We start from the raw sequence: 11,996 nt of genomic DNA on the forward strand, positions 1-11,996 counted from the left end.
ATGGTCTCTTTTGGATTAGTCCCACGATTTAATGCGATTCTGTTATACCGCCAAATAAGACCACAATACAAGTTTATGTGAACCAACTAACTGGCCTAGAAGCGACCGCTTCTGAGATGAGGTCTTTCTCTGATGAAACCACACCGAGACAGCCATATGGCTGACCACTGACCTACAGCCAATTGGACAGTTTTCTACCTATGTCAGCCGGGGCGTTTCCCTTGGCCAAATCACTTTACAGAGAACCCCATTCCCACTTCTTACAGCATCCGCAAACCCTCCTCCCCTCTATAGCATGTCATTCAGCGTCACTGACAGAGAGGGAGTTCAGGCCGGACAATAGGCTGGGGCAGTAATGGCTCCGTAACTGGTAATTAGATTCACTAATTGGTAGTTGGGTGAGCCATGTGGATGGGTGAGAGAGGTGTTAAATGACGGGAGGAGCGCACAAGCTGCCTCCGTCCCCCTTTCCTTCCAGCCGTTTTACTTTCAGACCACCAGGAAGAAAAAGTCAAAATTTATTTTCTTCGTTGGCATCTCTCTCTCTCTCTCTCTCTCTCTCTCTCTCTCTCTCTCTCTCTCTCTCTCTCTCTCTCTCTCTCTCTCTCTCTCTCTCTCATAAAATTTGGCATTTTGTTCGTCGTTTGCAACGTGTGGCCAATTTGGTTTCTTGGTGATGATGGAACGGTAATACCTAATCAATAGCAAAAATATTAATTGAACGGGATAAAATGTAGAGTAAAATCATTCGTAATAAATTGAAGTCGGTGTAAAATTGTACCCAGTTGTTTAGTCATTTCGAACTTCTTTAAGTATCAAGATTAAAAGATTTTAGAAAACTTATGAATTCACCATGAGCAAAACATTTGGACTATTCTTTTACCTTCAGCAAATAAGTCTTCCAACAAGACCTTAAAATATCAAATCATATTAGAGGTGGCCATTGTAGAGAATAAATGTAAGAAAGTTGAATTTCTTGAGAAGAGAGATTGCCATACATTTTACAGAATCTCATTTGACATTCATGAAAGGCTCGGAATTGAGCTTATTTTTTCAAACGTCTGCTTTATGAAAAAGTACACCCAACACTTACACACTTTTCATGCTATTCCAAGTCAACAGCTCTTGGTGGAGCCGAAACTACACCAACAACTGTTGATGATACTATCTTTCCGGAGGATCATTGAAATGATCATTAATCAACAAGTGAGAATCACAGAGGTTTTTAAACCCAGCAGGTTCCTTTCCTAATTAGAAATATCTCATTCTTTGTGGAATGCAACTTTGTTTACACGATGAATTGCGAGGTTGTGTCCAATGTCAGGCGCGTGGATCATCTTCATTGTAGAAGTGATTGTTAGAGTTAGAATATAGAATTGTAAATTATATGGAATAATTGATCAAAATGTAGTTTTTTATTCTGTATATGGTGGTTAACGGAATAACCAATTTATGTAATAAATAATCATCCTTACATGTACCGTTAGCTTCGGATTTCATGAACATAAAACCTATAATGTAAATGAATTATTCGCAGTGCTCTCCAATGCGTGAAACTGCAGAATAACCCCAAACATGTATACATACATATGCATATATTATATATTTTTGTACCGTTTACAGTTTTAGTTACTCAAAGAAAGTATCATAAGTTTTTGTAAATCATCAGCGCTATTCAATGCAAACATGAAATTGTAAATGCCTTTTGCAGAGACCAAGAAATAACTTTAATCCAGTTTTTACTATTTTATTATTAATTTTATATCTTTTATCATTTTCCCCAAGATTGAGTAAAGGCAAATGACCTTTATTCCTTAGTTTTACCAAAACGTAGTTTGCGTCATTTCTTCCGTGCTGTTTGTAATCAGACCAAATATACTTCGGTCCCTGCAAAAGACATCATGACGTTTGCTATTCACATACAGGCCAGTCCAGAAATGTCTTTAAAGCGAGTTTGTGAGTTTGTGAGTTGAGTTGGTGAAGGGAAGCGCTACCCAGGACGACGCAGTGTTCACTAGATTCCGGGTTGGATTAAAAGGCAAGATGTTATCTAGATATGTTTCCTCTTTTAGACATTTGACTTACAACGGATACCATTACTAAGATGATGCTTCGGGTTCTTAGCATTACATTTCTCACAACGCAACACTAACGCATTTCATAACATGGGTAATTAATTCTAAAGATTCATTTACGGTTCCCCAAACTGATTTCCATTCTTTACATATGTGACTTTGAGGGGAAGGGAGAGAGAATGTATCAGTGACTTTAACCTGGCAGGTACAAACTAAATTAAGGTGGGTAAAGAAGAATGGGAACACAGCACAGCTTGGAGTTCCATGGCTTAGAAGGGGTTTATGTACAGTTACCCGCAACCAAAAATACAATTTTCCAATAAGACTCATGGTATTATTTTGGGGTGGGGTATATAAGAGACGAGGGTATGCCTGGTCAGATACAGGACAACACTTTTCCATATGGCTTCCCACAGAAAGGGCACTATAATAGGATCAAGAACTCCGGTAGAGTTGACAAATATAGCTAGAAATTATTGGTTGGGTTTTCAGAGTTGGAAATTGATGGATTCGAAAACGGCCTCTGTGCGGACTCCTGCCGACAATCGCCTTTGGTCAAACGAATTTGACCATTTGGTGATTAGGGGTCATTCATATGGCGTAAATACCATCCCAGCTTACCGAAAAAAAGAAAAAAAAAATAGATTCCCTCGCCTCCCAAACCCCATTTTGCCCTTTTAAGAATATCTGTCATTGTATCACTACCACACTGAGGCACAGGGATACTTTTTTCTGTTCAGTTCTACGATTTATACCTTAGGAAATATAATTTATATGTGAAGAATGATGGCCTTGCTGATATGATATAAATGAAACGACATATATATATATATATATATATATATATATATATATATATATATATATATATATATATATATATATATATATATATATATATATATACTGTATATATATATATACATATGTCGTTTCATTTATATCATATCATTCAACTGAGATTTAAACCTGTGTCGTTAAAGTGAATATAGCCTCCTTTTAACATAAAAAAGGCGTCTGGAAGAGAGTAAGATAATATCAGACCCTAAACCACAAGCCTTATGCCACATTGTTCGTACTTATCAAACCATACACTTGTTATCTACAACAGCAAAACTGCCACCTGCCCATCACCTTATGAACTAAGTGACCTTTGAACATCCCCGAGTGCCTAATCCACAGAATCCAAAAATATATTAAGAAAGTACCTTTGTATATTAAGAATCTCTCTCTCTCTCTCTCTCTCTCTCTCTCTCTCTCTCTCTCTGCCATCGTTTTTAAATTGTCTGAACTAATCGCCAGTTGATTGTCTGAATGTTAAAAGAACGTGAAAGAAAATCTTTGTTCTAAATATGTTTAAAATCAATTTGTGCCATTTTATCATATCTGATAATGATAGATATCCGGCCTTTACCATGTAAACCGCATTCCTCTTTAATCAGATTTGTAAATACTGTATATATGTATATGATATTTATTTAATTAAACGCAGAAATTAAGTTTATTATTTTTCTTTCTCCCAACAATTCTCTGAGTACGAAGAATCTTTAAAATTTCTCTGCTATTTCCGCATTAAACAGGTATGATATTCTTATTTGCTATACCAATAGTAAAAATATATCACTGGACATTTTTGCCATAAGTGTTGCACTGTTAAGATTGACTTGAGAGCTAGCTAAAAAAAGAAAGATTAGCCTAACAAATATCTATAAATAGAGTTCGCATGGTACACGGAAATTGAAAGAACAAAACATGCGTGGCCGACAGGCTACCCTCTTCTTAGGCTGCACTAGCCTTGTGACAACACCAGCTCCTAATGTGAAATTTCGTTTCATCACTATTGCAAATCATACGATCAATGTACATGTAATAAATGTAATACGGCAGGTGTAAACATTATAAATTTGACATAGTTCTGCTAATGAGGTCATTCTACTTTGATTTAAATGATATAGTCACTGATTGAAAATGAAAACGATAAAAAATACAAACATATTAGAAATTTGGCAATGTTAACACCCAGATACACGAGTTAAGTTGGGAATATCGGAAGTCATGCACAAGACGAAATGTTACGGAAACAATACGGAATTCTAGGGGCACTCAGTAGAGCGCAGACCTCCGCCACGGCAACATATTTCTTGATCTTTTGCTTGACATTTACCTTGGACCTAGGACTTAAAAAAAATGAATCACTTCCACGTTTTAACATAACAATTAATTCCTGAAAGTTTCACTACTCTGTGAGTAACATTATGGCCAGGAAGATGTTCACACTAACAAACAAACAAACGAAAAACAAAGACAAACAACGTCGAAAACATAAGACCTTTTCCAATTTCGTTGGCGGAGGTAATTAATATGATTATAGGATGAGATAAGAGTGATTGAAAAGAAAACAATCATTAGGAAGTTAGAACATCCATTTGATAACCTACCAAGCAACAGAAAAAACAAAATAGTGACAATTCATATTCAAGATATGAGAAATTTTTAGTATTTAGAATTGGGAGAGTCATGAAGCACATGGTCCGAAAGATGAACATAATGAAAAATTCCATAATGAACAATCTAAACAATAAATGTAAAAAGTTTTCACCTGGCAGTAGCAATCGACAAGAAGCTTTAAGTAAAAATAATAGGGAACATTGATTTTGATAGGAAATATACTCTCAAAGAGTTTATAGCTTAACCACCACTGACAGGGTGCCATCCCGTCCTATAGTGAGGGCTTTAGATCTTTCTGATAGCCTATCCTAAATCTAAAGTACGCAGATGCGATCTATAGTCCATATAGTTTAAGCAAATTAGCCCAAAATAGGTCAAACCCGGAAGTAATTAACAAAAAGCCAGATTTAGTACCATTGGATTCACAATTGTCTGTAGAGTAACTCACTAAAAGCCTCACTTCATAACTTTTGGTAAAAAAGCTCATAAAGGTAAACGTGAGATTTTCACTATATTTGCGAGAATGTAATTTTTGCTATTATAGACATGTAGCTACTGGGGTTCAACCAATTCCTATTTATTTGTTAAGAAAATCTTTATGACCTTATTTTACAAGAATTTCTCAGTTAATATGAGCTTGTCATAATATTTATAGTTGACCCTGAGTTAAAAGAAATCTAAATAGTATGGGTATGATGACTGCATTAAATAGTGATTATCATCACATTGGAGAAGTATGTCAATAAAATGTATAATACAATATCACCGTTTAAAAGAAATTCTTTTTGCTTCATTATAGTCACCATAAATTGGAAGCTCAGATGTGACAAATCTGTTGAAAAATGATTCACCTTGGCAGCCACTACATGCTGATATGCATTTTAAACCGCTACGAACACAAGAACATATATTTCCAGAACAAACATATTTGTTTGAAATTTTGCATTTGCATCTGATAAATCACAAGATTCTCTCTTGGGCAGGCTTAAGGTGTATCGTAACAGGTGTCAGAATTCCATTCTTTAGAGACTAACCCCAATGCAGATTTTTAAAGTTTACTTCTTCACAATCCATCACTAATCATTTCCTGTGCAATTTACAACCTGTGATATCAAAATATAGCATTATAATAGATTAGAGTAAAACAAGCTAGAAATTATCCAAATAACTCATGAAGTTAAATTATGCATAGATTAAAATATGTTTTAATTTCACTCCTGAAATTTTATCAATTCATTCACAAAAAATAGCTGAGTTGCAGGGTCTTGCGATAAAGATCTTCTAACTCTCGGATATATTGGTATTTAGAAACTGTATAACATATTTTCAAGATGATATATAAATTACATTAAAATGCCTGGTAAAAAAGGCAGATTTGGTCCAATAATGATAAAGCCAGAAAATGAAAAAAAAAAAAAAAAAAAACACTTAAAAACACAAAACGTGTATATTTGTTAAAAAATTAACTAAAAGCTATGATTCTAATGGTCCAAAATATGTCTTTATGCTAATTACTTCCGGGTTCAACCCTAATTTGCCTACACTAATAGAGACTCTATGACTTCTGACTGCCCTGCCAAGAGAGAGTGAGTGGAAGCGCTTCCATGACATGGCATCGATATCTCTGAAGACCGAGGAGGATAGATAGGGGTGAAGACCAATGTTTGTCGTTTACTTAATACCACAAAAGCTATAGATCACGAACACGTCACTGATAACAACACAATTAGGTTCTTACGGACACGACGTCAAATGGTATGCAACATGAACTTCATTTCCTGAAAGATATAAAAATGAATTTAATAAAAAAATTAAGGCATCATTTCATGTAAAAAAATATAATGAGTAGGCTAATTAATAAGAACACCTCTCTTGAAGTAACATAAATGATTTACTTATCAATCTTTTGAATTAAATACCTTATTCTAAAAACCTTCAACGTATTCGTAAGATGACAGAATATGAATGTAAAAAATCTAAATAAAAGATACTACATATCAAGAAGCTCTATCTTAAACTATACAGCACAAACAAAATCGAAGAAAAACCTATATATTAATATCATTAACATATTCGAGGTCATAATTTTTGGAGTCAACTCAAATTAAGAATAAAAACAGCAAAGTACTTCCCAACACAATTGTTGAGTCATAACCAGCAGAATCTGTAATAAATCGCAACGAACAGGTTCTGTGAAAGACTGGTAGATTACCATCAAGACTTCTGTAATAGGCCCCTAAAAGACAATGGCATTCTTTTCCATATTTGAAGAACGATAAACCAAGATATTCGCGAAGACAAAATACGACGGCCAGCTCTAAGGCTGCGTCGTCTTGATTAGGGCATTATGGTAACTTTCAAAGATCCAGTACTGTAGACAATGGGCCCCCCCCCCAAAAAAAAAAAACATAATTTATTATTATTATTATTATTATTATTATTATTATTATTATTATTATTATTATCATTATTATTTTTATTATATATATATATATATATATATATAGCGAGAGAGAGAGAGAGAGAGAGAGAGAGAGAGATGTTACAATAATCTTATTTTGTACTCCAAAGTTATCTGAGAGAGAGAGAGAGAGAGAGAGAGAGAGAGAGAGAGAGTGTGTGTATGTGTACAAGCGTCACAGTGTTTATTTGTTTAAAAGAACAAATTTTCTTGTCATTTTCTGTTCTTCGACCTTATTCATCAAAAATAATCTTTAACCGAACACTTGAAGTACTACGTAAGTCATTAAGAGAGAGAGAGAGAGAGAGAGAGAGAGAGAGAGAGTTATGAAGCTAAATACAAATTTGGTATAGAGTAATTTTTTTCGTGCTAAAATTCCTGATAAATTGACATGGCTTTCTCCAAAGAAAACCTTAACGTGGACTTAAGATGAAATATAAAGATAAATAAGAATAGTACTTTAAATATTGGTGAGCTATTTATTTAGCTTAACCGATTCATTTAAATAAGAGTGAATTGTCCTACATGTTATAAAGAGCTTTGACTTGTTTTGTATAAAATACGGGATTAAAATCTAATCTTAAGAGAGAGAGAGAGAGAGAGAGAGAGAGAGAGAGAGAGAGAGAGAATTTTTCAAATTTAAGAAAATTCTTACTTCACAAAACCTCTCCCATAGAAATAAATAATTTACTGAGCCAAAGGAAACCTTTTTTATCTTCCCTTGTCCTTGAAGTCCTTAGTTTTTGCTAAAAAAGATTATCCTTAAGGACACGTGTCCTGAAGAAACAAACATTACCGAAAGTATTTTGTCCATTTGGTTGGATGAGAAGAGAGAGGTCAGTGGCAAGCGGCCTTCTACTTATTTCCTTCACTGTGTAATTAAGCTAATAAACATCCGCCTTGGATGGAGTCTGTTAGGGTCTTTCTAGACCGTGGGTTAAGCTGGAAAATTTCCTTTGCGTTATTTTCCAGAGACACTTTGCTAATTGACAGTTGTTCTCATGGTTAATTTACAGTTGTTGTCGTTTCCATAATTATGTCTAAAACGTCATAATCATATAAGCCTAACATATGCTTGTTTGTAAACAAAGCTATGTATATGTAAAGTACAGTACACAATAAAGTAATTGGTATACTTTCAAATACATATTAACGCGCAAAAACAAAATTATATCCTTAAATTTACGCATGTGATGTATATACTATCATTCACTTGTTTTATACAGTATGTACGCATGTAAGCTTACCATTGTATGAGCCCTATTCACAAAATATAAAAAAAATAGAAAGAAGCCTCCAAATGAAGCAATAAAACGACACAGAAATTACACAAACACAGTCATTGGAGGCTTAAGTAGCCGCACCAAAATCAGGCTACAGAAGTAATGACTTCGAAGTCTTCTTGTAATTTGTTTGATTAGGGGTTAGGTGAGACAAAGCATCGGAGGGGGCTTTGTTTAATTAACGTTCAACTTGTTATTTTTCATGCGCGAGTCTTGTTATTAGCCCTGTCATGCTACAGATAAATGGTATACCTTTTATTAATATTAATCTGGAAGAAATTAACGTCTTAGGGATGTTTTCTTGAGCTATATGGTTTACTTGTAGTACTTTTCGAAGAGAGAATTTGGAAGATGTTGTGTATCCTCATGTACAATAACCACAAGGTAAAGTCCATGAAAAGAGAGAGAGAGAGAGAGAGAGAGAGAGAGAGAGAGAGAGAGAGATTACTAGGGAACTAGGAGGTCATTATGCCATAGCACTTTATCTTATGAAACCCATCCACACCACAAACACGCATAATCAAATTTATATAGAAACATATATGTAGATGGAGGGATATGTGTAATTTATTTTTAAGTATGTCAGTAATTGCTACAATGATCCTTTAACTGCTGAATCTAGGATAAAACCGCCTCTTCAATAAAACTTCATAAAATTTATCGCACATTACACCATACAAAAGGCTCACCAACACAGCCTGAAACCCCGACAAAAATTGCGTCATTCATCTCTTATCTTGGACACACTGTTGGGCTGTCTGGATACTAAGGCCCTTCCTTTCACATATGTCTTGCACACTATCTTTCCAAACGTTTCAAAGGCTTCTCTCTCTCTCTCTCTCTCTCACTCTCTCTCTCCTCTCTATACCCCGTAACATATCTGATTAATAGTTTTTTTTTTTTTACTAACTTATTACCCTGCAATGCTTTGAATACCTTATAATTCTCCGTGGGCCCTAACCCTACATTAACCTATTTTATAATTTATACTTTTCTCTATATATGTTAATCTATAACATCTTGCAACGCACGCTCTGTTCAAACAGGTCATCTCAACAGCTTTTTATGTTTTTATTCTTCATTTACCATCAATATCAAAATTTCACTTACCAGAAAGATGGTTGGCTTTAACATTTCCTTCAAAGCTTTCAGAGAAAAGTCAAGCCCGTTAGAAATCTTTTGAAAAAACCATGCTAGTTTTCTTGCTTCTCCTTTTCATCTACTCACTCTCTTTTCTCATTTTTCCATTATCCATTATATTTACTCAGGCACTCATATGAAGCAACCACTTAAAATCTTCTACTAACTCTACCAACAGTCATTGCTCTATCTCCCTGGTTTCTATTTACCATAAATACCATACTTCAGCTGTTGCTTACACTCAGCTTTCAGTCTTTTTTTTCAGTTTTTGTAGTTTATATTCATTGTCACAAATCAACGAAGCATTACCCGCAAATATCTGCTATTCAACAGTCAATTTACGTCTCACATTCTTTTGATACAACTTCGCACTTGCATGAACTATATTTTTTCTGACCTAATACATCACCCAATTCTTGAAGATGTTGACCAAACATGTTTTGTTTCAGACCCACTGTCACACTAAACCAGTTTATTTCTAACCTGTACAATTAACACATACTTTGCCTCCATCATAAAACATTGTAATAACTCTGAACAACGTGTCCTTTATACTTTATATTTTCGACATCCTCAATATTGACTTTATCAATTCTACCGTTTTTTTTCTAAATGCACATACAGTATATTCATTTCCCTTCAAACCTCTCATAGAACTGTAAATGCAGTTTTCCTGCAATCCTGAAAATTATCTGTTGCTCAGATTATCCATAGATATGCTATTTTCGATTCTTGGATGCTACTAAGATATTATAAGATATATCTGTTTAAATATATATATATATATATATATACTGTATATATAAATATATAATATATATATATATATATATATATATATATATATATGCGTGTATATATATATATATATATATATTTATATATACAGTATATATATATATATATATATCATCATCATCTCCTCCTACGCCTAGCGTCTCTATCTTGACCTTTAACTTAATTCTTCTCCATTCATCATCTCTATTTCGCGCTTTAGTCCCCAGTCATGTAGGCCTGGGTCTTCCAACTCTTCTAGTGCCATGTGGAGCCCATCTGAACGTTTGGTGAATTAATCTCTCTTGGGCAGTTCGAAGAGCATACCCAAACCATCTCCATCTACCCCTCATCATGATCTCATCCACACATGGCACTCGAGTGATCTCTCTTATGGTTTAATGTCTAATCCTGTCGTGCCATTTAACTCTCAATATCCTTTTGAGGGATTTGTTGTCAAATCTACTAAATCTATTGGAGATTGCTTCTTTTTCATATCATGACTCATGTCCATAGTGTAACATCGATCTTACTGAACTGATATATAGTCTGATTATTATATGTAATTTCAGACGATTTGATTTCCAAATTTTACTTAAGTTAGCCATTGTCTGATTTGCTTTTTTCAATCTTTCACTAAACTCTAATTCTAAAGATCCTGTATTGGAGATCACAGTTCCTAAATACTTAAATGATTCCACCTCATTAATCCTTTCTCCTTCCAATGATATTTCATATGCCATTGCATGCTCTGTTCTTATCATCTCTGTCTTTCTTCTATCTACCTTCAGCCCAACCTCATGTTATATTTCATGCATTTTGGTAAGCATTGTAAATCCTGTGGTGTTCTCCTAACAAGGACAGGATTATCAGCATACTCTGGGTCTGCTAAATTCATATCACCAATCCATTCCAATCCTTCTCCACCATGTGTAACTGGTCTATGTATTACAAAATCCATGAGGAGGATAAACATCAGAGGTGACAACATATTCCCTTGGAGTACTCCGATGTTCACTGGAAATTCATCTTATAAGACTTCATTAACTTTAACTTTGCACTTGCTATGCTCATGAACAGACTTAATCAATCAAATTTACATATTTAAGAGGAATTCCATAATAACGCACGACTCTCCACAATATTGACCGGTGCACACTATCAAAGGCTTTTTCATAGTCTACAAATGCGATCAAAAGGAAATTTCTATATTCTACGCATTTCTGTACGTGTCTCAAAATGAAAATTTGGTCAGTGCAACTTCTACCTTTTCTTAATCCTGCTTGTTCATCTCTCAGCTTTTCATCAATCTTTATCTTCAGTCTCCTTAGAATATGCATACTATATATTTTCATAACAACTGACGTAAGTGTTATGCTTCTCTAACTATTGCAATCAGTCAGGTCTCCTTTTTTGCTATTTTTACCAACACTCCTAACACCCATTCATTAGGTTTTGCCTCTTCATACCACATTCTACGTAGAAATCTTGTAAGTATTCTGGGAGTCACTTCATTTTCGGCCAGTATCATCTCGGCAGTTATTTCATCGTATCCTGCGGCGTTTTTGCTCTTTAGTTTTTTAAGGATAACTTCGACTTCAAACATACTGAATTCATTCATGGGCACATCAAGGTCTTCCCCAGCTTCAGGTATATAAATCAAATTATTCCCTTCATATCGCCTATACATAACCTCACTAAAGTGTTCCAACTAACGTTGTCTTTTTTCCTCTTCTGTTGCGATAACAGAGCCATCTCTCTTTTTCATGGGTATATGCTTCTTCTTCTTTGCCTCAGTCGAGATTTCATTAATAT

At 34.5% G+C, this 11,996-nt stretch overlaps 1 protein-coding gene across 4 annotated transcripts in view; it reads left to right on the forward strand.

Moving 5' to 3' along the window:
- LOC137626001 (uncharacterized) overlaps positions 1-2,777 on the forward strand; it is a 77,164-nt gene extending 74,387 nt beyond the window's left edge. For all 4 annotated transcript variants that reach the window (XM_068357089.1, XM_068357086.1, XM_068357085.1 and 1 more), the window contains exon 5: positions 1-2,777. This exon is cut by the window's left edge and continues 1,046 nt beyond it. The gene's annotated coding sequence lies outside the window, so the exon portion shown is untranslated.
- Positions 2,778-11,996: the final 9,219 nt, after the last annotated feature.

This window comes from Palaemon carinicauda, chromosome 33 (genome assembly GCF_036898095.1).
Source record: "Palaemon carinicauda isolate YSFRI2023 chromosome 33, ASM3689809v2, whole genome shotgun sequence".
Lineage (NCBI taxonomy): Eukaryota > Metazoa > Arthropoda > Malacostraca > Decapoda > Palaemonidae > Palaemon > Palaemon carinicauda.